The sequence below is a fragment of the Aquarana catesbeiana genome, linkage group LG08 (assembly GCF_042186555.1).
Source record: "Aquarana catesbeiana isolate 2022-GZ linkage group LG08, ASM4218655v1, whole genome shotgun sequence".
Lineage (NCBI taxonomy): Eukaryota > Metazoa > Chordata > Amphibia > Anura > Ranidae > Aquarana > Aquarana catesbeiana.
This window is the reverse complement of record NC_133331.1, coordinates 63864278-63891508: the sequence shown is the minus strand read 5'-3', so window position 1 is coordinate 63891508 and position 27231 is coordinate 63864278. Positions and strand designations below refer to the sequence as shown.

General features: G+C 45.3%; 1 protein-coding gene across 9 annotated transcripts in view; it reads right to left on the bottom strand.

The window, feature by feature from the left end:
- SORCS1 (sortilin related VPS10 domain containing receptor 1) overlaps positions 1-27231 on the bottom strand; it is a 1093315-nt gene that overhangs the window by 418652 nt on the left and 647432 nt on the right. The gene's annotated exons all lie outside the window — the stretch shown is intronic.

Genomic DNA, 27231 nt, shown 5'->3' with positions numbered 1-27231 from the left:
CTGGTGAAAGGCTTATGTTTTCAACTGTCATGGATTGCTTGTACAACAACTTGAGATCACTATCTAAGGGGTATTTTAAATTATAACTGAAGGCAAACTTTTTTTTTTTTGGATGGAATTAGACACCTGTCAGTTTTTTACTGCTACCTGTGTCCATGTTAAGGAGACTCATCCTCCATATTTGACCCAGTGACCATTATCACCAAAAGTGAAAGAAAAAACCTATATTTTGGATTGACACCAGAACTGGAATAGAGGGTAAATCTTCCAATGGGGAAGATAGTTCTGGTGACAACCAGGATTTCCTTTAGTTCCAGTTTTGGACCAAGGATGTCCACCATTTTGATTTTCCTGGGCCACATCGGAAGATCACCCCCTTATGTCAGTATTTTGTTGAACCACCTTTTGCTTTAATTACAGCATTTAGTCTGTTGGGATATGTCTCTACTAACTTTGCACATCTAGACTTGGCAATATTTGCCCACTCTTCTTTGTAGAACTGCTCAAATTTTGTTAAATTTGATGGTGACTGTTTTCGGACTGCAGTCTTCAAGTCATTCCCAAGATTATCAATGGGGTTTAAGTCTGGACTCAAAATAAGCCATGAAAGGAGATTCACCTTTTTCTCCTTCAGCCACTGTGTGGTCATTTTTTCTGTGTGCTTTGGATCATTGCCATGTTGGAAGGTAATCCTTCTACCGATTGACAACTTTCTGGCAGAGGGCAGCAGATTTTCCTCAAGAATCTGACAGAATATTCCCTAATCCATTTTTCTTCTATCCTGACAAGTGTTCCAGTCCCTGCTCCAGAGAAACACCCCCATAATAGGATATTACCATCTCCATGCTTTACTGGAGCAATGGTGCTATTTGGCTGGTGAGCTGTATTAGATTTCCGCCAGATATATCGTTTGGTGTTGAGGCCAAATTTTTCATTTGACCATCTTAAACGCACCTTGGAGATTCTGAGGCCACATGGAAAAAAGGTGGTATGGTCAGATGAAACTAAAATGTAATTATGTGGCCTCAACACCAAACGATATATCTGGTGGAAACTTCATGTTCACATGATGTTTGTTAGCCTCAAGGATCTTACATAAGTGCCAATTCAGAAGATTACAGACCCCTTCATCAGGGCTATAAACTCAAAAAAAAAAATCTCAATTAACATTAGTATACAGAAATTATTTCAGTTGTTTAACCCCTTCATGCCTGACCTGAAGTGCCTTTAAAAGGTTAATTATACCCGGGGCAGGAAGAAACAGTAATCATGAGACTACTGTGATTGGCTGTCACAGTGGTTATATGATCACAAACCAGTCCGCTGGCTACAGATCATTAGTGGGGCAAGAGCTTTCTTTGACATTTGTTTTCATCCTCTTCTTTTCTAGCTTCCTACAGTCACTTCCTTTCTATATGCACTCACTCCAGCTTTAGATAAACATCTGGCCTGGCTTCCTGCCTGCACAATCTGTGTTGGCATGGGGGTGAATGTGACAGTGACACAGGAGCAAATCCCTGTGCCACCTATGACTCCCTATGACTAAGGGTGCTAGAATAAAGAGAAAAACTGGCACATTCTGGCTATCAAATCCCATAAAAAATAATAGGTAGAGTGGAGGTGGACAATATTTTTAGCTGAACTGCAGGCAAATAGTGAAATATGTATTTGAAATGCACATATGTATAGTGTAATTTGTAATTCTGTTCAGTGAGTTCTGTGATTTATACCTGCCTGCTACCCTGCACAGCCAAGTAGGTGACATACTTATTTTCTGGTCCAGTAAAGCAGCTTCCTATGTGACCTGTCCAGCTTGCTCATTGGACAGTAAGTCAGAAACATCACCTCTGTCCAACTAGCAGGTAGGTGATCCTGGATGCAGTAGAGTGCTAGAGGTTTCTCCCTGGCTTTTTAGTGTGTAACTCACATGACTCGCTGAACATTATTGCAATTAAAGCAGACCTTCCCCCAAAAAAACATATTCTTTGTTCCTCACTCCAGATGCCCCTCCCACCAATTATATATATGTATATAATATATATACATATATATATATATATACACACATCTATATACGGTATATACTGTATGTGTGTATATATATATATTCAGGGCTTTTTTTCAGCGGGAATGCGGGGGAATTATTCTGGCTGCTGGAGAGTCTATTGATGCTGGCCACTGGGAGATCTGGTCTTGCTGCCGGGGGTCTATTGTTGCTGGGATGATATTTTGTTGCAGGGGTCCTATGTTGCTGGGGGGTCTATTGTTGCTGGGGGGGGGCATATTGCTGCTGGCTGCAGGGGATCTATTGTACTGCTTTTCTTGTTATCATTACCAATTTCCATACAAATTACTTTAGCATAACATGACATAATCATACTTATCATACTTGGCTCTGTATTCTCTGAATGAGATGTGCTAGGAGGTGGGTAAGGGGTGGAACCAAGAGATGTTGCTCAGAGGTGAGTATGGGGCAGAGACAAGAAGTGACTCAGTAGGTGGGAGTTCCAGCACCTATTCTCTGAGAAAAAAAGCCCTGTATATATTGGTGTTTTCAACTTTTTTGTGCTTTGGTGAAGCACTTCCTCCTTTCTCACCTAAGTAAGAATGACATGCTCTCAATTCCACGTATACGCTGATGTGCTGGCTTTTGGGACTCAGAGAAGATCTTTGGTACATCTGTGCATACGTGGGTTTTCCCTCACGCATGCACAAAGATGATGCAGCTAAGAAGGTCTCAGAACTTTTGTTTCTTAGAGAATGCACAGGGAAATTTGGCGCATGTGCAAATGTGTCTCAGAACTCTGGCAGGTGCCGAAGGCTGGGCATAGCCCTTCGGCACATCTGTGCACATGCTGACAGTGCACAGATAGGAAACTGCCCCCCCCCCCCCCCCCCTGCACCCCACAATCTCTAACTATCACCCTCTCACCACTACCCACCCCTTGCACCTTAAGCAGAGAGTGGGACAGGCCAAAAATCAGCGTGCAAAAAACTGTTGTGGTACCTTGCAGCAAACTGAAAAGTTTAAAATTGGTGCGCAAACAAGGGGCTAATGGAGGCAAAGAAAAACAATGTATCTGCATTATCATTGTCACTGAAATTAAGAAATAGCTCTGAGTTGGTGGTGTCACTGAAAGAAAAAAATGTCCCTGCATTGGTTGATGGTGTCCCTGAAAAGATAAAAATGTCTCTGTTTTGGTGCTGTCAATAAAAGGAATAATGTTACTGAGTCTGTAGTGTCACCAGAACTAAAAAGGTCCCTGAGTTGATGGTGTCACTGAAAAGAAAAAAAATGTCCCTGCATCAGTAGTGAAAGAAACACCATAACAAACCCCCTGCACACAGCGTATTCCTCATTGCGTGATATCATACCTTCAAATATGGTGGCAATGGTGTGGTGGGGCAGGGCCAGCATTAAACGCACAACAGTAAAATCAGTCTGTATATGCAGTAAAGCATGCTTGTTATACTAACTGTGCAACTCAAGGGGATAATCCTCTGCATTGTGTAAAAAGGCTGTTTGATCCTGTCTTCTCTGGTCCTCCCCTTCTTCCACAGTCCCTAATTTATCTCCAGACAGAACAGAGCCCTAGGAGGCACTCTGCACATGCTCAGATTAGTGTGTATTGCTAGAGAGTTTTCGGGAGGGTGCATGTGTCCAGCACAGGGCCAATCAGCACAGTCCAGACAGAGGGTCAGGGATCATGCAGCTTCATAGGACAGTCAGAGGAAAATGAAAACTCCTATTACAAGCTTTAACCAGAGCTCGGCCGGAAAGTGATAGAAGTCGCAAGACTGCTATATACTGCTGATGAGAAATGGTATTTAGCAGTTTATATTTACTAAAATAATTGCATATTCATGTTCTGTGTACTGTGGGAGACCGGATATAGTGAATGCAGGGTCCTGGGTTTAACACTTTAAGGGGAGTGAAGTTCCTTTTTAAAGCAGCAAAAGTATAAATTGGCCTTGTATCTATCTGTTTTTGTTGAGTCACACTTTCAGCAATTGAAAATTCCGATTAAATCTGTAATAGTTGTTTCATGTCCTGTTCTGGGTTAAAATATGTAAAACAGGACAACGGATGGTGTCAGTTGGTGCTGGATCAACACTGCAGTGTGTTAGCGGTAATTGTCTGTAGGTAACTGGGTGATTTGTGCTTTCAGAATCCCTCCATGGCTTGTTCATTTGCTACATGCCGCTGTGGATGGAGACATCATAATCCTCTCATAAGATGCATAGGCACCCATAATAAATACAGCTAGACCTCTGTCTCATTCACTGTATTTAAGCCTTGTTAGTGTCAGTTATGGGTTTGTCTGGTGAAGGTATCACCTTATCACAGGATAACACACAATTGAAATAAATGTAAAAGCTAAAACTCTTATCTTCTGCACACAAAACTTGCTTAAATGCAATTAAACAATTTTCCTTTTTGTTAATGAAACAAGGCAAGGAATATTGTCATTATAGTAGAAATCCCTCCCTCTACTCCCTTTGCCATAAATCAGTGAACCAACAATATGGCATAATTCCTGTTACTGACAACAACAGGGCAGTATTTCTCCCATTGACACCAACAATGGGGCACTATTCCTCCCACTGAGACCAACAATGGGGCACTATTTCTCCTACTGACACAAACGATGGGGCAGTATCCCCCCCTAATACCAATGATGCATGGTTTACTCCCACTGACGCCAGGACAATTTCTTCCAATGGCCACAGTCTGGCCCTCCCAAAGTCTGAAGGACTATAAACTGGCCCTTTGTTCCAAAAGTTTGGAGACCCCTGCCATAAATGGATGCCAAACTTATCTCCTCAATTATCTTCTTGTAGCACCCTCTAGTGTGCTAGAATATATATTTTGTTAGAATAGGAAAATTGTTTGACTTGGCTGGCAGACAAGTCTGGTGTGTTTCTGGGTCAGGGTTTGAGCGACTCAGGGAGAGCTGGATGACTCACAGACAGCATCTCTGAGACAACCTCCTTCTTCTGGAACTTGCTGGAAACTTCCAGAAAAATGGGTGTGGAGGTGAGGAGGAGCTGACTGGAGTATTCTGAGAGCCCTCATCAATCCCCAACAGATGGGTTGGCAGGGGGCAGGCCCCCTCAAATACTCAGGGTCAGCCCAGCTGGTGCAGTGGAGTTCCGGTGGAAGCTAAACAGGTAGTGTTAAGCTATCAGTGGCCCTTAAAGGTAGCCCCCTAGTCTTGGGGGAGTTACCTCAGGTCTGGGCTCACGTGCAGAAGGGACCCTCTTCACAACACATAGAGGTGTCCTGACTGGAGGCATGGGAGCAGGTGGAGGACAGCAGGAGAACACTGCAGGCCAAATCTTTAGGGAGGTAGACAGTCAGGTGGGCTGGTGAGTGTTAAGCCCCATACACACTATCAGATTTTCTGCTGATTTTTGTCTTCAGATTTACCAAAACCATGTAGTGCAAGGGCCTGCCTGATTGCATACAAATTGAAACTCCTAAGGTTTGACCTCATATTATACTGTATGGTTTTGGTAAATCTGAAGGAAAAAATCAGCAGAAAATCTGATAGTGTGTATGGGGCTAAACAGGTAGAGAAGACTGGGAGGCATGCCTGAGAGGATTGGGAGAGAGTAGTCTGGGATGGATGCAGATGGATTCTCAAGTGCTATTACTACGCCAGGCAATGTGATAGTATGTGAATATGAAATTGTGAAATTAAAGGTGTTCTCACCGGGGCGTGGCCTGGAAAGGAATGGAGTAGGACGCTTGCAGTGAGTGCTCCGCTCGTCCATACTCCTGCAACACCATCCTGCTTCCATCCTTACGATCCTGCCTTAAATCTACATCCCAACAGGCTTGCCATCTCCTCCGCCTGGCCCCTGGAGCTATTTGGCCGTTTTGGGCGCCATCCGCGGCCGCGATCGCCGGATCTCACCGCTCCAGGGCTGCCTCTAGGAAAGACCGCGGCTTCGGCCTACATCTCGGAGCGGCGGCCATTTTACTGCACCCGGCGGCGGCACCCTCACATCTCCCTGCTACACCTTGCTCCCCTGAGACTGCTCTCTCCCAGCCTTGGCCACCGGACTACCTCTGGACACTGCCACAACGATTTTATACCCTGCAGCAGTTGGTGGGATAGCCTGAGGCTCCGGCCTGGTCCCTGGAGCAGCGGCCATCTTGCTACACCCAGAGACTGCCTTACAAGTTTCCCTGGCCTGCTCAGCTCCCCAGAAACTGATGTCTGCCTGCCCTGACCACAGGAGCTTCTTCAGCAGCTAAGGTAGTACCCTCTCCTTCAGTGACAACCAGTGAGACGTGTGCAGCTTTGGGCCTGGTCCCTGGATAGGCGACCATCTTGCTTCACCCACAGTAAGTCTATGCAAGTGCTGCAAGAATACTTGATCCCCCTGAGCCCGATTTTCTCCATACTACAAACACCTACTCTCACACTCATCTGCAACTTATAGTCCCTATTGGGCCACTTGTGGGCTGCGGCGGGAGGGGATCATCGAGAACTCGGCCCTGTGGGCAGCGGCCACATTGGTGCACCCCGGAACTCCTCTGACCACCTTTGGACCATGTCTCCACCGAAAAAGGCTTCCGAGACTACTGACAAACTTGCCAAATACCGTCGCCTTGAGGAAGACCAACAGGCTAAGGGTTCCCCCGGTCCATCCCCAGACACGGAACAATCCACGGCAGACACAAACAAAGTACTCAACACTATTGCCCTATGCCAGACCACGCTCACCACCAAAATTGAAGAAGTCAAAATCGATGTGTCTCTTATCCGACAAGACCTCTCTGCCTTGCGGGACCGTGTGGCGGAGACAGAGACCCGTATTAGTAGAGCGGAAGATATATTGCACCCCCTCCAACATACTACTGACGAGGTCCGCCGCCAACTCCAACAGATCAGTGCAAAACAGGACGACTTGGAGAATCGCCTCCGGAGATGTAATCTCCGATTTATCGGCCTCCCTGAGAACGCCGAGGGCAACGACGCGGCAAGTTTTCTTGAAAACCTTCTAACATCCACCTTTGGCAGAGATGCATTCTCAGTAATGTTTGCGGTGGAAAGGGCTCATCGAATCCCTACCCGTCCTCCTCCTCTAGGGGCTCCACCGCGTACCCTGATAGCGAAGTTCCTTAACTTCAGGGACCGCGACAAGATCCTCCGCCTGACCAGAGAGAAGGGGAATATCCCCCATACCAATACACATGTGGCCGTGTTTCCGGACTTTTCCAATGAAGTACAACGACAAAGATCCAAATTTCAGGATGTTAAACGACGACTCCGAGTGCTGCACCTCAAATACGCTATGCTGTATCCTGCAAAGCTCCGTGTCGAGTGTGAGGGCCGAACCCATTTTTTTGAAGACCCTGAATTAGCATCCGCTTGGATTGACCAGAGGGACCATCGAGACTGAATATACCACCTTACTTATAAGCTGTGAGTACTTTGGCCCCCCCCTTCCTACGCACTGACTCGTGATCCCCATTTCCCCTTTACATGCGAGATGCCTGTAGAGATCAGTAGATTGAACGATACTAATGACTCTGTTAACTACTTATTCATCAACCTGATGGCAAGCGGAGCCTCCCCCCTACACAGCTGTAATGACGCTGCACTTTTGCGGCCCCTACACCCCATGCACTTCTCAGAGAAGAAGTCGCCCCCCTAGTGTTTCTGTGAATCTTTTCATTCCACATTTGTTTGACGTTTTTTTTTTCCTTTTTGTTTTCTTTCTTGTCCTCATGGGTATCTATGCTCCTTCGAAATTAAGTCCCTTGCCTCCAACGGGTCCTAAACGTTGGATGTCCCCTGTTGATACCTGGTTACGGGATATTATGTCCATGCCAAGTTTGGGAGGCATTGGACTGGGAGGGAGGGAAAATGTTGTTGTTGTTATTTTTCTCACACCACCATTTTTGCAACTGCTAATTTATGCTAAAGGTACTATGTTATTATCATGCATGCACTGTCATTATTGGTTATCACTGTGTTTTATACTGTCTGATGTGGCTATATCTGCTCTGCTGGTCCTGGTCCAACTGTGGTCCACCATATACACCCTTTTTCCACCATGACTTCTCTGAAGTTCCTAACATGGAATGTTAGAGGCCTGCGTAATAAGATTAAGCGCACAGCCGCCCTGACATTCCTTAAATCCCAACAGGCCGACATTATTACGCTAGTTGAGACCCACATTACGGGCCACCTACAATCCTCTCTTAAAAAACCTTGGATTGGGTGGGCATATCACGCCACCCATACCTCTTACTCTAGAGGTGTGTCAGCCCTGATCGCCAAAAGGGTTCCGTTTGACCTAATACTGCTCCAGACGGACCAGCAGGGCAGATATGTATTTATACACGCCGCTATTAATGGATCCCCTATCCTGATACTAGCCTGCTATATCCCCCCTCCATACAACTCACTTGTGATAAAGGAGGGCTTAGCCTTTATGGCACAATACACCTCCGTACCGGCAGTGTGGATGGGGGACTTTAATATGACCCTCATTCCCACTCTAGACCGAATGGGCACACCAGACCCCCCCCTAGACCCACCGACCCATACCAGACTGCACCGAATACTGACTGACTTCGCTCTTGTAGACACTTGGCGCCACAAGCACCCACACTCTAAAGTCTTTTCCTGTTTCTCAGCCAGCCATAACACAATGTCACGAATTGATTTTATTATAATTTCACAGACCCTGACGCCTAAACTAGAAGACGCAGGCTTTGCTCCGAGAATACTATCGGATCACGCACCCTACTGGATTACAATCCAGCTCCTGAAGGCCCCCCCTGCCCCTGTTTGGCGGTTAAACCCGTTTTGGCTGACTGCTCTGCAGGACCAGGATGATATCCCCACGGAACTGCAATACTATTTTGCAGCCAATGGGGAGTCTGCCGCACATGATGTAGTGTGGGAGACGTTCAAACTTCACGCTCGCTCCCTGCTCTCCACACGTATTAACAGACTTAAGCGATCATCGCAACTTATTGTCCAACAGGCCACAGAACACTTACAGGTGCTGGAGGAGGCGTTCCACTGGGACCCCTCGCCTAGTACTGCCAACAATCTCAAGATTCAGACACGGCAGGTCTCCCAATTGCATATTGAGAAGGCCAAGCAGCGCAACTTTTTCTGTAGGCAAAGGATATTTGAATATGGAGAAAGATCGGGCAAACTGCTTGCATATCTTGCTCACTTAGATTTGCGACCCCCGGTGGTGGTGTCGTTGACCGACCCCGGGGGAAACGACATCACTGATCCGCAACAAGTAGCGGAGGAATTCGCAAGATTTTATCGTGCACTTTACACCTCCCGGGTCACTCACACTCCCCAAGATACCAAAGACTACTTAGAGAGAATTAAATTCCCTAGATTGACTGATGTACAACGTGAACTTTTAGAAGCTCCCATTACTAGGGAAGATATCTCTGAGGCTATCTCCTGTTTGGCTGCATCTAAGGCTCCAGGGTCAGACGGCTTACCACTTGAATTTTACGCCACCTACTCTGAAATTTTAACCCCTAAACTTCATGATTTATATAAATCTATATTTGATACGGGAATCCTACCCCTCTCTATGAGAGAAGCCCAAATTGTAGTAATCCCTAAGCCTGGTAAGGACCCCAAATACCCGGAATCATATAGACCCATCTCCTTACTACAGGTCGACATTAAAATACTCGCCAAGATTCTAGCCTCCCGCCTTAATCAAGTCATTCTTTCCCTGATTCACCCTGATCAGACAGGCTTCATGCCAGGGAAGAACACTGCTATGAATATCCGCCGGCTATTTATGAATCTCCAGGGCTCCCACGACGAAGTTGGCTCGAGGGTCGTGGTGGCTCTAGACGCCGCCAAGGCTTTCGACTCAGTGGAATGGAACTACCTATGGGAGTGCCTCTCGAGATTTGGACTTGGCCCCAATTTTATCCGCTGGGTTCAACTCCTGTATCAGTCCCCGAAGGCCAAGGTGCTCGTAAATGGCTGGCTCTCTGATCAATTCTCACTAGAGAGAGGGACCCGACAAGGCTGCCCCCTCTCCCCCATGCTGTATGCATTGGCTGTGGAACCGCTGGCCATCATGGTTCGTGCGGACACAAATATCAGAGGCCTCAAGATAGGGAATCTGGAAGAAAAGATTGGGATGTACGCAGACGATACGCTCCTCTATTTAGCCGACTCTGGTCCCTCCCTCATTGCAGCCCTCCACTCCATAGAGCAAATTGGCAGTCACTCGGGCCTAAGTATTAATTGGTCCAAATCCCAGATCCTCCCGATTGACCATTTCCCCCCTTCACTCACATCCCCCCCTCTGACGCTCTCAAGGGTTTCTGTAATTAAGTACCTCGGAGTGCAAGTTACTAGATCACTTACAGACTACACACTCTTGAATATTGAACCCCTGTACACTCTGATCAAGACTAAGACACAAAATTGGGCTCGACTACCCCTGGGTGTCATGGGACGCATCAGTCTAGTCAAAATGATACTTCTCCCAAAAATACTTTATCTGGTGTGGCACGCTCCCCTATATATACCACAAAAATTTTTCAAAACAATTGAGTCTATTCTTAATTCGTTTATATGGGGACACAGCAGACACAAATTATCTTGGAGAATACTTAAGAACCCAGTGACATTGGGAGGAGCTGCCCTTCCAGATTTTCAGGACTATTATCTTGCCTCCCAACTGTCCCATTTCTATCATTTTGACAAGAGCGAGCTACCAAGATACCAACTACTACTCTGTGAACACCCTGATAACCCAGCTCACACCCCACTTCAGTCAGTCCTTAGGGCCCCATCGACAGGGCATACCCCCCAACACAAAGCGGGCATGTTGACACATCATCGGAGGGTGTGGCGGTTGGCACTTCAGAAACTTGGGACCCCACGGGTTCACTCCTACACCCCCCTATGGTTCAACACACGCCTGCCTGAGCTGTTGTCTATCCCAGACCCTACGGTTTGGATATGCAACGGGATCTTGTACATACACCAGATCATGACCACCACAGGACTCAAAACATTCCAAATGTTAAAAGACGAATTCTCACTTCCCAATCATCTCCTTTTCAGGTACTTACAACTCCGCCATGCTATACAAACTCAGTTTGCTGGTTCTAACCCATCCCTTACAGTCCCCTCCATAGTTGACACGATCACAGGTGCTGAGCCTGCCAAACTAATCTCCACTCTTTACTCCGCTATCCGTCTTCCAGACTCCACAGCCTTGGCCTATGGTGCTAAGACTAAATGGGAGGCGGACGTTGGATTGATTGAGGATGAGGACTGGGATGAGATCTTGGAAGACGCGAAAAAAGTCTCCCCTAAACTGTCAGACCGCCTAACACAATTGTATATTATACATAGGACATATTTGACCCCTCAGAGGTTAGCGCGTTTCAAACCCATGTATAATCCAGGTTGCCGTTTATGTGACCACACCCCAGGCTCTTTCTACCACCTTATATGGTCCTGCCCAACTATCCAAGCATACTGGATACAAGTGATTCGCTTCCTACACGACCAGATGGGCTCTCCGGCTACTCTAGACCCTAAGATGTGTCTACTCGGTTTGCTACCTGAATTAGACACTGACAAACCCCTCCGTACCTTTCTACATGAAACACTATTCTTGGCGAGAAAAGCGATAGCCCGCAATTGGATGCAGGCCCTACCCCCTACAATACAGTGCTGGAAAAAAGAAATTAACGACACTCTCCCATATAAGAAACTGATTTATATACATAGAGGATGCCCACATAAATACGAGCAGGTCTGGAACAGATGGTTAGAAGACGGTGAAACATGTACTTGAAACGTTGTTATGTTCATCTCTTATTTTCCCCTCTCCTCTCCCCCATTCTTTTTTCTTTTTTGTTTTTTTCTTCCCCCTTCTTCTCTATGGTGTACTGGCTTCATGTCCGGTGGATATTCCACTCTATATTACGTGGATAATTTAATGTGTTCATGTATGTACTACTGATTTTGCCATGTTGGCATATATTATTTTTATGTACCAAGCATAAATTTTCTTAATAAAGTTGTTTTTTTTCCAATTAAAAAAAAAAAAGGTGTTCTCACCCTATAACCCTGTACCAATAAAGATATATATTGTGTGTGGTGTTCTAGTGGATTTTTTGATCATAGGAGTGTGTATATATTCCAAACACACAGTACTGTGAAAATAAATATATAGTATAATGCAAAATCCAATATAAAAATTCATTAAAAAACTCCATCACAAAAATCCATAAAAAAATGTGTTCCTTAAAGAATTCATCACAAGAAAAAAAAATATATATATACATAAGAAAATATATATTTTATAATATAAAGTCCAGTGTTTTTGGTGCAAAAAACAAAAAAACAAAACCCCAAGTGACTTGTGCTAATATCCAAGGTGAGTTGTACATATGCTTAGCCACAGATCATGTGCAAAAAGTTGAAGTGACATCCGTGCTCCCCTTCAGATTCCCACTCCCCAGATCCTTGCACCCCTGCAGGGGTAAAGCACATGCAGTGAGTGTGATGGCAATATCCAAAACGATCACCTCCTCCTTGGCACATCAAACCTTGGGGTATCCAGATTCTTATGTCTCTACCAGGGTGAAACACATGCAATAGGTTTAATTGCAGTATTCAGACCAATCACCTCTTCCGTGGCAAACCGTGGCGTATCCTCCTCTATGGCTAACCATGAGGTATCCTCACCAGCCGCTCAGCAAAATCCCAGTGAGCAGATCTAAGATCCCTAGATCCCTTCCTGGTGGTGGGGGAAATCAGATGTGGGGCTGTTTTTAGGAAGGCAGGAGGAGGGCAGGGACTCCCTTTTGTATGAGGAAGCTTTTGTTTCGCAGCATTGCATTAAAAAATCCACATTTTGCAGAGGAGGGTGGGGCGAGGCAGGTTTCAGTCCTGGCTGGGCGGAGAGGGGACAGCACCCCAGAGGCCAGATAGGAAAAAAAAAAAAAAAATTAAAAAACATTCAAAAAAGGCAAATCAAAAGCATTCATGAATTCCCAGGTCTGAGGCTTGGCAGGGTGTTTCTGGTCTGAATGTATGAACTCTGTCTCCTCAGGACAGCTAGGCACTAGGTTTTTGCTTCACAAACAAAGGGCCCACTGTGCCTGCCTGTAAAGGGCATTTGCAACTTATCTGACTGAGCCTTTTTCAGATCATCCAAACAGTGCCAGCTGGTCCTGGGGGTTGTAGTTCTACAAGCAAGATTTGTGCAGGAGGTAAAGGAGAAGTGCATATACGGACTGTATATAGTTGTGTCCCTGAAGAGTTCTACTGCTTTAATCAAGTAGGCATCCCATAATATCTCTATCCAAGTGTATTCCCCTCAATAAAACAAAAAACAAAAGCACTGGACTGTTCTGACTCAAGTGTGTTGTGAAGATGCGGTGTGTCTGGCTGTGCAGGCTGGGGGATCCCTATCTACTTGCGGCTCCTTAGGGGGTGCGCTACATTCTCCTACTTGATATGTGACTGTGTTAGCGAACTTGATGCTTGCCATTTAATTCTGAGACAGTGGTAACCTCTTGCTAGATTGCAGATTCTTCAGCTCCACTAGCACTGATCTGATTGACTATTGTGTCCATTCCACCCAAATGGCTTAATGTTTGTCCTAATATACCACTACACGTCATTTTGTTCCGCTAACCATCGAGATATGACACTATTGGAAGACTGGTGTCAGGACCTGGATCGCCTGCTGGTGGCACTGTGATTGTAATTCCAGTGTTCACCAGCAGGTGTCTCCCAGCAGCCAGCAGATCAGGGTAATCAGTTTTCACCTGATACTGGCTGCCTGGGGGGTATTTCGGTCCTCCCTGCTAGTGCCTCTCGCTCCAGTGTTTTGCTTTGCTGCCAGATACTGTGTGCCATTTATGCTGATCATGATTTTGCTCCTGGCCTGCATCCTGTATCCTGCTGCCTCTTTTCTGCTCCCCTTGTTCTTGATCCCAGTCGTGGTTCCCTCTTTCCCATTGGCTCTCTGCATCTGTTGTCATTCAGACAGGTTGTTAGTTAAGATGTAAATTTTTTTGATTAATCAATTTGGGTGTATTTATTATTTTTTGCAAAAAGGGGGAGTTGACCTTATAAAATGTTCAGCCATGGAAGTGAAATAAGATGTTTTGTACATGCTTGATTCACATATGTTCACTATATGGATAAAATGCCGTTGATGCCTGACCATCATACCATAAGCTTATTGGAGATTCCATTCCACAACCATGGCCAGTTGCCCTAACCCTACTCTTATATGTTCACTATATGGCTAAAATGTTGTGGATGCCTGACCATCGCACCATAAGTTTGTTGGAGATCCCATTCCACAACCACGGCCCAAACAAGGTGGAAGATTTCCCCTCCATTACTGTTTTAGCGATAACTTAAAAATGTTTTATTTTCAGTCCAATGGTCTCCAGGATGAAATTAACTCTTATTGTCCATGGAATGCATAAGTAACACCTACACTCTGCATAAGTCTGTCCATGGATGGCAAAGGTTTCTGTCCTGAGGGCATGCTCCCAGCATGCAGACAGCTTCCATTCTTTAGTAAGTCCAGACACTGGGGGGGCGTGGCCGGCCGGAGAGGAAGATGGACGCCTAAGCTTACAGCTCGCCAGCCAGGGGACACAATCCACCGCAATCGGCCGCATATACAACACCATCCACATCCATCCTCGCTCCACGCACCCAAGAGACGACGATGCAGGCATCTAGGAAGCGATTTACCGACCACAGGCCCCAGAAACTGACAGAATTTGCCTACAAGCCAGCGGGATGGGATATCCAAGATGGCGCCGACCAGGCCGTGCCGCGCAGCCCTACACGGACCTCCCAGATGCCGCCACGGATGATTGTACAGACCCAGGTACTGTAGCTGACCCATCCCAGGCACTGCAGGGTGACCCACTCCCTAGCAGCCCAGCCAAAGCTAAGATGCGGCTTGACACACCGCCGCACCGCTCACAGCGCCAGAAAATTGAGGCCCAGGCTCCTATTCCCTTCTCCCTAGACCAGGCCCTGCACTCCTCTATGGCCTCCTTCCCTACCTCAGGCCAACCAGTCATGGGCACCACACTGAAGGACATGCTGCTCTCCCTCCAGACCTCCCTCATGACGGACCTCTCATCCATGTTTCACAGAATCACCTCTGATATTCATCTACTGGATGACAGGGTGACTAACACTGAGAGAGGGATACATGCATGCACATCCACAGTTAATGAAGTCATTGATGCCTATGACACAGTTAAAGAAGAACAGGCATGGATGCGGGCCAAGCTGGCCGACTTAGAAGACAGGTCCCGCAGGAACAACATAAAGTTGAGAGGCATCCCTGAGACCATACTCCCCGAGGACCTGCCGCGATACGCAAAAGAACTGATGCACATAGTGATTCCTGAAGCGTCCCCGCGCGATGTAATCATAGACAGGATTCACAGAATCGCCAAGCCAGCCCTCCTAGCAACCTCGTTCCCCAGAGATGTCCTAATGAGGGTCCACTTCTACCACATCAAAGAGAAACTCCTCATGGGACTCAGAGCTAAATCAAACCTACCTGCTCCCTACACTGGCATCCAACTCTTTCCCGACCTGTCCAAGTACACCCTCCAAATGCGAAGACAACTTAACCCGATAACCAAAGGCCTGCAAAATCATAAGCTGCAATACAAATGGCGCTACCCCGCAACCATCCTTATTGTACACAACGGCCAAACGCACGCCATTGGGGATCTAGAAAAAGGCCTAAAGCTCCTCCACTCCTGGCGGATAACTCCAGAGTTACCCAAACCACTTCCCTCAGACAGAGGACCCAATACGTCCCGCAACTTACAAAATCGCAATCTCAACTGAAAGATGCATACCTCATTACTTCACTTGGCCGCTAACAGTTAATATGGCTCCCCTGAGCTCTGGCAACCTGCTACTCCTGCCTTCTCCTTCCGGTATTATTGACTCTCTGTACCCCCATATAGAGGTCTATAAGGTGTTCATCACCCCCTCTAGCTTTCCTCTCTACTAATAGAAGAACCACCTCCAACTACTACACCGAACTTCCCACTACTGGATCACTTCGCCAAGCTCCACCAGCTGTATTATATTCTTCACGCTCTGTTACCACGTTGATCTTTTTTTTTTTTTGATTTTTGTTTTTTATTACCTGTAATCTAACACATTGCTCTATTCGCAGCATTCTAGTCCAAATCTTTTTTTCAGAAACTCGGACTGCCACGAAGCTACCACTAATTCCTTGACCCAGGATCCTCCAGCACCAACCTCCAAGACCAGCCTATTACCACTTCAACCTACACTCAAGTCTTGGACTTCCGCTTCCCAACGGCTGAATCCCACCACCAGGTACCCCCGGACCAAATCTCCAATGCCTAACTGTAAGTGTTGTGCACAACACACGCCGCAAGATGCCAATCACCATTCTCTCTTTAAATGCCAACGGGCTAAATCATCCCGCCAAACGTCACTCACTGTGGAGAACCACTGCGGCTCTCCACAGCGACATGCTATGTATCCAGGAAACCCACCTACTGCATTCCAATACACCCTTATGCAACAACCACCAATATCCACATATCTTCCATGCCACGCACCCCACTAAAACAAGAGGGGTCATGATAGCGATCCGGAACACTTTAGATTTCCAACTCCTTGATGTAATATCAGACCCAGAAGGTCGTTTTCTTATCCTAATCTGCACAATCAACAAAGCGACCTATACCTTAATCAATATCTACGCCCCGAACTCTCACCAACTGAGATTCCTCCACAAAGTCCTTCGCTCTGCCAACACCATTCAAAAGGGCCACAAAATACTATGTGGCGACTTCAACCTGGTCCCAGACGTTTTGATGGACTCTACCTCACCGACGAAACGCCGTGAATCTCCTCTAAAAAAATTCATCACCTCCCAGGATCTATACGATGTATGGACATGCCATCACGGCTCTGAACGTGACTTTACTTTTTTTTCATCCAGACACCGCTCATATTCAAGAATAGACCTGTTACTTTCTGACAAATGAATTTTGCAAAAAATATCTGAGTCAAAGATCCACACCACGACATGGTCGGACCATGCCCCCATCTCAATTACAATACAGGATACCAATTTACAGCAAAACACATTTCTCTGGCTTGCTAACAACTATATTTTACAAAGCGACACATACACCCCAGAAATATCAAAACACATTACTGAATTCTTCTCCTTGAACAAAGGCTCGGTACCCGACCCTGCCGTGGTGTGGAGCACGCACAAAGCATATATGCGGGGAATGTTAATTAAACTTAGTTCTCAGCACAAGAGGAAGAGGACGCAGCAGTTAGACGAATTAACAACTCAGATAGCAACCCTAGAACACAGGCTCAAAAATGACCCCCAAGACCTACAGGCCAACCAATTACTAAACCTCAGACAGGAGCTTAGAACCCTACTCCTCCACTCCTACGAGTTCCTTCACAGGAAATTTAAAGCGTCTACATACTCTACCTCTAACAAAGCTGGCAAGAAACTCTCCAACGACTAAAAGGTAGACGTATCAAAACTAAAATATCCCAACTCATTCACCCCCATACTAACACCCCCTTAAGTAACCCCCAAGACATAGCCGATGCCTTCAGCGCTTATTATAAAGACCTTTACAAACTGAAACAGGACCCCCAGATCCCACAACCCACCCAAGATGAAATAGACCACTTCCTCCACAAGCTAAATCTACCCAAATTGACTGAGAAACAACTGACCTCCTTAAATGCCCCGTTCACTGATCAAGAAATCAAAAAAACTATAGACTCCCTCCCTAGCGGCAAAGCACCAGGCCCCGATGGATTAACAGAGGAATACTATAAACAATTTTACCCACAGTTGATCCCACATCTTAATGACCTATTCAATCATGCTGCCTCCTCTTCTACCTTTTCGCCAGAATATTTAAAAGCGTTGGTTATTACGTTGCCGAAACCAGGGAAACAGTCGAATGTCCCCCATCTCCTTACTCAACCTTGACCTCAAATTATACGCCAAAACTTTAGCGACAAGACTACTCAAAATTATGCCCACTATTATAAACCAAGACCAAACAGGTTTCACAAAAGGCAGACAAGCCTCAGATGCCACCAGAAGGATGATTAACCTTATTCATCATGCTGAATCCACCGGAACGCCTTCTCTGCTCCTATCCCTGGATGCAGAGAAGGCGTTCGACAGAGTTCACTGGTCCTACCTAGAATCGGTCCTCCGGAAGTTTGGGTTCCAAGGCCAAATTCTCAGAGCCATTATGGCATTATATTCCAACCCCGAAGCTCAGGTTTACACAGAAGGCATGCTATCTCGGCCATTCCCAATCACAAACGGCACCCGCCAAGGATGCCCCCTATCCTCCCTCATATTCAACATGATTATGGAACTCCTAGCAGAACATATCCGCTCTAATGCCAACATCTCGGGCCTACGGATCGGTCCTTACCACCACAAAATTAGCCTGTTTGCGGATGATGTTATCCTCATCCTCACCAACCCGACTGTTTCCCTGGCAGAAGTACAAAAGATGCTAAATTGGTTTAGCTTGGTCTCATACTACAAAATCAACACGACTAAATCCTTCCTACTAGACATCAATGTAGACGCTACTACGAGGAACCTCCTCCAAGTACAATATCCTTTTGCCTGGGCAGATTCTGACATATCATATCTCGGCACCCAATTACCAAGTACTAAAAAACTCTATTCATGCAACTACCTTCCACTCCTCCAAAACATTCAAGAGTCCGCACAAAAAATAGCGAAACACGAACTCTCCTGGACAGGTAGGCTTGCAGCCTTTAAAATGATCTGCCTTCCCCAAATACTCTACTACTTTAGAACCCTACCCATTCCCCTGCCCGCCACATTCTTTAGATCCCTCCAGACATTATTTAATAAATTCCTCTGGAAAGACAAATGACCCAGATGCGCCCACACAAAACTGATCAAACACAGACTGGTAGGTGGCTCGAGCTCAATAGACTTCGAAGACTACCACCTGGCTGCTATCCTAGCCCAACTACCCTGCTGGTTTCAACCATCCCCGTCCACTCGGTGGGGTCACATCGAACAATTTTCACTCACAAGACCCAACCTGAAAACATGGTTACTAAGCATTCCGCTAGGCGCTCCAATTCCAAGATCCCTCTCTCCCACTGTGAAAGCTTCAGCACAGGCTTGGAAAAAAGCGACATCCCTAATGAACTACACTTCTAACACGCCACAATCCCACATCCCCATACAATCCTTACTCCATCTAATGCCAGAAATCTCACTTTCACCATGGATCCTTAAAGGCATACGCTACATACAAGACATAGTACAAGACAACCACATCACAACATTCCCTCAACTACAAGCCACACATGCCATACCTACATCCGAATACTTCACCTATCTCCGTATACGTCACTGCCTGAAAACTATACCACTCCCCATCTACAATATCCACCCCAAGACTTGGGAATACTTCACCAACCCCGACACAAAAATTAAAGGGATTTCATACTTTTATAATAACCTCCACCACAAACGTACCTTTACCAAATTGCCACCTCACCACACATGGGAAAAAGACCTTGCCACAAATTTTACGGACACACAATGGCAACAAGCCCTCAAGTCTACTTACAAATCCACCAAATGCGCGGCCTTATGGGAACTCGCACAGAAGATTACACTAAGATGGTATCTGACCCCAGCCCGCATAACATCCTTTAACCCTCAAATCCCTAATACTTGCTGGAGATGTAAATCTTCCACAAGCGACTTACTACACGTCTTTTGGTCATGCGCCAAATTACAAAAATACTGGGAAGACACCTTCAACTTAATCTTGACCATCACCCAAATCACGACCCCCCCAACACCGGCTCTAGCGATCCTCAACCTCACCATTGAGGACATTCCCCACCACTTGGTATCACTACATTACAGCTATGAGACTATTACAGCCTCACTCTCTGGGCAAGCCACAAAACTATACAAAGCATGGCAACCGTGGACCGACTGGACTAGAGACTGCGCATCCCACGTACATACGAACTGATATACTGATCCCCCTTCTTGACCGAGCAATACCTATAACTCATTAAGATCTTTATGTTACCTATATAACTGGTAATTTTATGCTAAATGCAACTTCATGTCTTTCACAAAAGGGTCCCCTTCGCTCCTGTGCCACTAAAGATCCCACATGGGGTGACACACTAGTGAAGTGGACCATTTACATTCTTTCAGTTTTTTTTTCCGTTCTTTTAGTACGATATAAAAAGACACGATTAATACTTGAATATATCAGATCCCTGTTTGTGGATAGAAGTTCATACCTTTGATTGTTATACAGACGTCGTTGCACGACGTACAATGTTTAATTGTACAATGTATTTCATTTGAAATCTAATAAAAATATGGAATAAAAAAAAAAAAAAAAGTAAGTCCAGACACTGTCAAATTTGTGTTTGTTCATTTACAAATGATCAGAGCTGGCGGGATGGGCTTCCAATCATGGGACACCTGTGACAGCCACTTTCACACTAAGATGGTGAATCTTCCCTGCAGGGACACAGGCAGCAATACAAACCTCAGCAATGTCAAAGGAAAAGATCCATAGGCCACACATCATGAAGCAGACCCATCTCCATGAAGTGAGATGAACGACAGCCTCAGCCTGGTCTCCAGCCAGGCCATCCCCCCAATGTTACACTCTGCCCTTTGGAGCTTAATCATGGGGATTCTCATCAGTTCCCTATGATTAAGCTCCAAGGGGTGGAGCGTAACGCATTGGGGGGTGTGGCCTGGCTGGAGTCTGGGCTGAGGCTGCCATTAATCCCACTTGATGCACATGGGTCTGCTTCATGAAGTGCGGCTTATGGATCTTTTCCTTTGACATTGCTGCAGCTTGGAACTAGCATGAGCTCCCTGTCCCTGCTTGCACTCACAGTGGTCTAGTTGGACTTTACCTCTCTACCTGAACAGCAATAAAAACCTGTGAGGGATTCTAGCCCTTCCATAGTCTGTCCAAAATAAAAAAAAAAAATAAAAAGTTTTGGCTTTAAATACATTTAATACTTGCATTGTATTGAGACTGCAGTTATTGCACACAAGGGTCAGAAAGCTGCTTAGCCGTCGAGACCCATGAATAGCCATTGGGACCATCTCACTGAAAACCATGAGAGGAGATTTTCTCAGGTCTCCTTTTCAAGCCTTCATCTGAATAGGAAAAAAAGAGCCCTTTTATTTATTATTATTTTAATTGAATTTAATATCTGGCAATCTATAGATCGAATTAAGCTGTGTAAGACCGAGCGGAGAAAATCCTCAAATCTCTTTCGGAAAAGGGATAAAGCTTTTCAGGGAGACATTTAAAAAGGTTCATCTCAGCAATTCAAATGCTTTGATTAGCATGAGAACGATAAGAACTAATTTGCATTGAAACTTTTCATTGCACTTGGCCAGAGTTTCATTACAGAAGAGAATCATTTTAATAGCATTCTCCCGGGGGGAAAAAAGGAGGCACGGTCCGGGGGGGGGGGGGGGGGGTTGGAGGGTGGCACAGAGATGGCAATAGAAAAACAAGCAGATAAGAGAAGGCAGCGGGGAGAACTGAGAAATGTTTACCATTACACAAGATCAAGAAAGCCTCCTGGGAAGAAAGTTAATAAATATACTTAGTGCTTGCGTTGACCGCCTTTTGTTCACATCGGATGGGTTTTGCATTTATATGCAAGTCAATAGGAGTGCAAAACCCATGTGAAGCAGGTCAGATGAGGGTCAGAAAATCAAAATGTACCTGTCAATGAATTCTGAAGATCTAGCTCAGAGGTCTCCAAACTGTGGCTCGAGGGCCAGATGTGGCCCTTTGCTTGCCTTTATCTGGCCCTTGGGCACTTTTCCTTCCGCTGATACAAGGCACTATTCCTCAAGCTGACCCCAATTATGGTGCACTATTCCCCCTATTGACACCAATTATGGGGCACTATTCCTCCCACTGACACCAATGATGATGATGATGGGGTACTATCCTCCCACTGACACCAATTGTGTAATTCTTGTTTACTCCCACTGATGACAGTGTATTTTCTTCTCCCACTGGCCCCACTCCAGCTCCCCTAAAGTTTGTAAGGGGAGTAAACTGGCCCTTTGTTTTGAAAGTTAGGCGACCCCTGATCTAGCTAAAGGGACATTGGTCCTTTTTTTACCTTATTATTAGACAAGACAACATAAATTATAATTATCCACTAAAGAGGAATGGTCTTGTGCCACACAATAAATACATTAACAATAAGCATAGCTCATGAGTAGAAAAATTCAGGCAGATCACCAGTTAACGGTCACTGATATGGATAATATACCTAACTAAGTAATAAAACATTATTTGTTTTGTAATATTTTTTATTAAAGTGGTAAAAGAGGGCAACATAAAACTAGTGTAATATTTGGCACTGTTTTTGATAAACTAACACTTCAATATCTGGTTGGATGCATGTAGTAGCAATTCTCAATGAATTCTCAAGATGCTCATCAGATATTTCGGTTCTACTTTTTCCCTGTGTGTGCTTCATCCTTGAAAATAGTTGCTCACAAATATAGATACTGCCTAAAACTAATGACATGAATAAGTAATAATTGAAGAGTAATAGAATTTTCTTTTAAAAGTCTAGACACTGTTAAATTTGTGTTTGTAAACATATTTTTTACAAAAAATTCCCCCCCAAAATTAACATTTTTAAGTAAGTTTAGGATTTTGTGTTGGGCCACTTCATAGCCGTCTTGGGCCGCGTGCAGCAGGTTGGACACCTCTGGTCTATTATATCCCAATAAGTTTGCTTGAACAGTAACACACACCAAATGGATCAGGCGCCATATGGGGTATACAGACCTAGGATAATCCTTGTAACAGCAAACCGTCCATAGCTGCTGGAGATAACCCTTGGGGGGGAGTAGCCACAAAAAACACATCCAGAATTCTCTGTAAAGCACTTGGGACATAGGCTGTGCCTACCATGAAACTGTGATTTTGGCTACTGTGGCGCCGATGAGCCACTCCACAACTCCCCTTAGCGGGCTTCCATTCGGCAGGTTTCCCCTTCCGGCATGGCTCTGTGACGTCATCTCCAGTGGCCCTACCTGGATGCCTAGTCCCCACCTAGTGCAAAATTGTGGTTTCTTCTGACATACCTTTACCATAGCAGCCGCCATAGTAACCGAGGGCCATCTACACTATTAGCCATGCAATATCAATTTCTGTACTCCAACTCCCTGTATCCTTTCCCCTTAGGAATCTTTCAGCAAATGCTTCAGGAGAGTAGAAGAATGGTCCCCTAGTTAAACGGTAGACCATGAAAGATTTTTGCAGGTGGATGTCCCAGGGATGCCACAGCCCTCACACTGGGTCCTACTCCCCCAGAAACAAGAGAGCTCTGCTCTGGGTTCCTGTCTGTTTATCCCCCCCTCAGCCCCCTTCTGGTCACTCACAACACTGAGCAGGGATTGGCGGGAGAAGCATTATTATGAAGGGTGGGATCTGCGTTCTTCCACCCACTATGTTCCAGCTCCCTGGGATGAAGGGGGATGTAACTGAGCCCACACCAGCAGAGCCCAGATCAGGCCTAACCAAACAATTGCTGCCCTCCTGGCTACAGGAAGGCCAAAAACTAAATTGAACTGTTAGTAGCCTAATGGGGCACTATGCAGAGAAAAATGTGTTGGATCCATTTTAAAAGCCAAATTTCTTTTTTTTTTAATTGATATTAATTCCCCCAGGTGTAAAAAGAAAATGTCTGCGATCCGAAGTTGTCCCTCTTATCGGTCATAATAGGTAGATGTCTTCAGTATTCCTATTTGAATGATGCCCAGTGTCAACCTGAAAGACTGAGGACTTTATTGTCAGTGCAGGGTGTCACAGGGTCAAGGAAGCTCATGCCAGTACGCAGACTGACAAATCTGTACCCATGCTCAGGCTGGATCATAGTTTCACATTACAAGTTGCCACATTAGGAGTTGCAGCGCATATGTGCATGTAAGTGTGCAAGAGCAAGAACATGTGTGCGTGTGCCTGTTGTTAATGATGGCACCAAACAGGCTATTTAAACTGGTCAGGGCAAATAGCCAGTGGCGTCCTGTCTGTGAATCTGTGATTTGTGGCTTTGTGCCTGACCACCTATTACTGAACCCAGCTTGCAAATCAACTACGCTTTGGCTGCTCCTTCTGTTGCTGACCTGCTCATCCATTGCCAACTCCAACCTGAACCAAAACCTCACTTCCGCTAATGCTGCTGTACCTGTTTTAATCTTTTATTCCCCAGTTACTGACCCTGACTTTGCAACAGTCCTAAGTTCCTGTGCCACAGTTAACCTGCATCCTGCAGTCTTTAAGACAGTGCCCTGCCTGCACACCTGCCCGAGCCCACAGCCGACCCAATAAAACTGGAGAGTTTATTAAAAGACCACATAGGTGAGTTTTTGCTAGAAAAAAATATTTTAAGTAACAGAGTGAATGGATTCATGAAAAAGAAGTTGTCAAACAAATCTGATTTCTTTTTTATGAGGAGGTGAGCAAAACCTTGGACAAAGGAGTGGCTGTGGATGTGGTATACTTGGATTTTGTCAAAACGTTTGGCACAGTTCCCCACACACGGCTAATGTGTAAGGCAAGGGTCTCAAACTGGCGGCCCTCGAGCTGTTGCGAAACTACAAGTCCCATCATGCCTCTGCCTGTGGGAGTCATGCTTGTAACTGTCAGTCTTGCAATGCTTCATGGGACTTGTAGTTTTGCAACAGCTGGAGGGCAGCCAGTTTGAGACCCCTGGTGTAAGGTAAAGTCTACAGGTTTGGAAAAATCAGTCTGTAAATGGATAGAAAACTGGCTAAAAGACAGAATTCAGAGAGTAGTGGTTAATGATTCTTACTCTGAATGATCTAAGAGTATCAGTGGTGTACCCCAAGGTTCAATGCTGGGATCCTTACTTTTATAATATATCTATAAATTATACAGGGTCTGGGATTAAAAGTACCATTTCTGTGTTTGTAGATGACACCAAGCTATGCAGTGGAATAACGTCCTTACAAGATGTCTCCAACTTACAAGCTGACCTTAATACACTGTTTAATTGGGCTACTATATGGCAAAAGCGGTTTGATGTTGATAAATGTAAAGTTATGCAGTGGGGGCTAGAAACATGCATGCATCATACATACTAGGGGGAGAACAGCTGGAGGAGACAATGGTGGCCAAGGACCTAGGTGTTCTAGTAGATCATAAGCTTTAAGAGGAAGTAAACTTCCCTTGATTGTAAGTACCTATAGGTAGACCTATTATAAGGCTTACCTATAGGTACTGTAAATATCTCCTAAACTTGCACCGTTCAGGAGATATTTACTGCATACGCTCTTGATGAGGTCATCGGTGCATGCGTCCTGAAGGAACACCTGTGCCATTTCTTCAGAGCCCTGTTTCATGACCGGCGGCTCCCATGTGCATGCACGAGAGTGACGTCACGCGGCTCTGGCCAGTCACACACCCGGAGTCCGCGGACACGGAAGGAAGACAGGAGAAGATGGAATCGACCTTCCGTGGGGATAACAAGGGCTTCATTTGCAGGTAAGTTTCACATAATGTGCTAGAATGCGACGCATCCTAGCACATTATGCCTTTACTTTGCAGGTCACCAAAAAAAAAAAAAGTTTTTACTTCCTCTATAATAATAGCATGCAATGCCAAGCTGCAGTTTCCGAATGCAGAGAGAGAGAGAGAGAGAGAGAGAGAGAGAAAGAGAGAGAGAGAGATCATTTTGCCCCTGTGCATCTCATTAAGACCTCATCTTGAATATGCATGAATATGTGATCCATATAGTGATCTTGGTGGTGAGTGATTCACTTTACGATCATCACAGAGGAAAAAAGAGCACTCTTGGAAAGACTCCCTCAAAAGGTGGTTTTGGCTGGGTCAGTAGATTGTTTTAAGAAAGGCCTGGATTCTTTTCTAAATGTACATAATATAAATGGGTACTAACAGTTATAGGTAAAGTTGATCCAGGGAACAGGTAGGAATTCTTTTCACCTTCTGGAGAAAATTGGGTCATGCTTTATTGGGGTTTTTTGCCTTTATCTGGATCAACTGTGAGTATAGGATTGTATATATAGGATTGTAGAATTTTTTTATTACCCGTCTTTTGGTTGAATGGGATGGACTATGTAACTATGTATGTAACATTTTGCCACCTGTTTGCTGATCCTGTGGTTTTTACTTTCCGCTTTGCGGTGTTCCTGTGTTCAGTTTCCTTTCCATCATCTCCTGTGGGGCAGCACCCAGCACTAATCAGCCTGTATCTGCATCTGGCAAGAACTACAAGGCCCTTGTATCATTCCATACCCTTGCACCACCTGCGCACTTTACCTTTTCCTGATTTTTTCAAGCCCCTCCACCAGGTACGTGACACAGGATCACACCCACTAAGAAAGCATCATCATGACATGCTTCATTCGCAATGTACTGGTGCAAATTGAGGTGAAATGATTGCAGTGAAACGCAAATGGCTACAGAATAATTGAAAAATCAGAATGTCACAGGATAGTAAAAATATTGTACAGCAAGAAGGTAAAAATAGAAAGGTAAACACAATATATAGCACATTCCAATTTCCCTTTAATGGTAGGTGCAGCCCAAATTTCCCCGAGCTTTTCTCTGCTACTCGCTTTTTAGAATACATTGAGAAGATGAACACACCCTAGACTGCAGGTGAAAGCTGCCGCAGAGGGGAGGATCCCCAGGGGAACACTCTTCCAGCTTGTTGCCCCCAGGGGCTTGTTACAAACTTGAGGCTTATCCAGAGCCATTTCAGCTTTGTGATTTAACTATAGGTGATACAATAAAGTATTTCTAAAATAAAGATGAGCAACTTTTTTTAAAAGCATTATTGGTTGTGCTTCAACCAAAACTTGTTTACATTAGCAGCAGCCTTTCCTGCCCCTCTAAAAAGTGATCCATGATGGCAGATGGTAGGCAACTAGGAGGTGATATGTTACCATCTCAATGCCTGTTTTAACACTGAAAAGCCTGCACCACCAAGCTGCAATCTTGTGCATTGAAAGCAGTTGCAGGGTGGTTACAGTGCAGTCCCATTTGAACCCATTTGAATGGGTCACATTTGGCAGAGG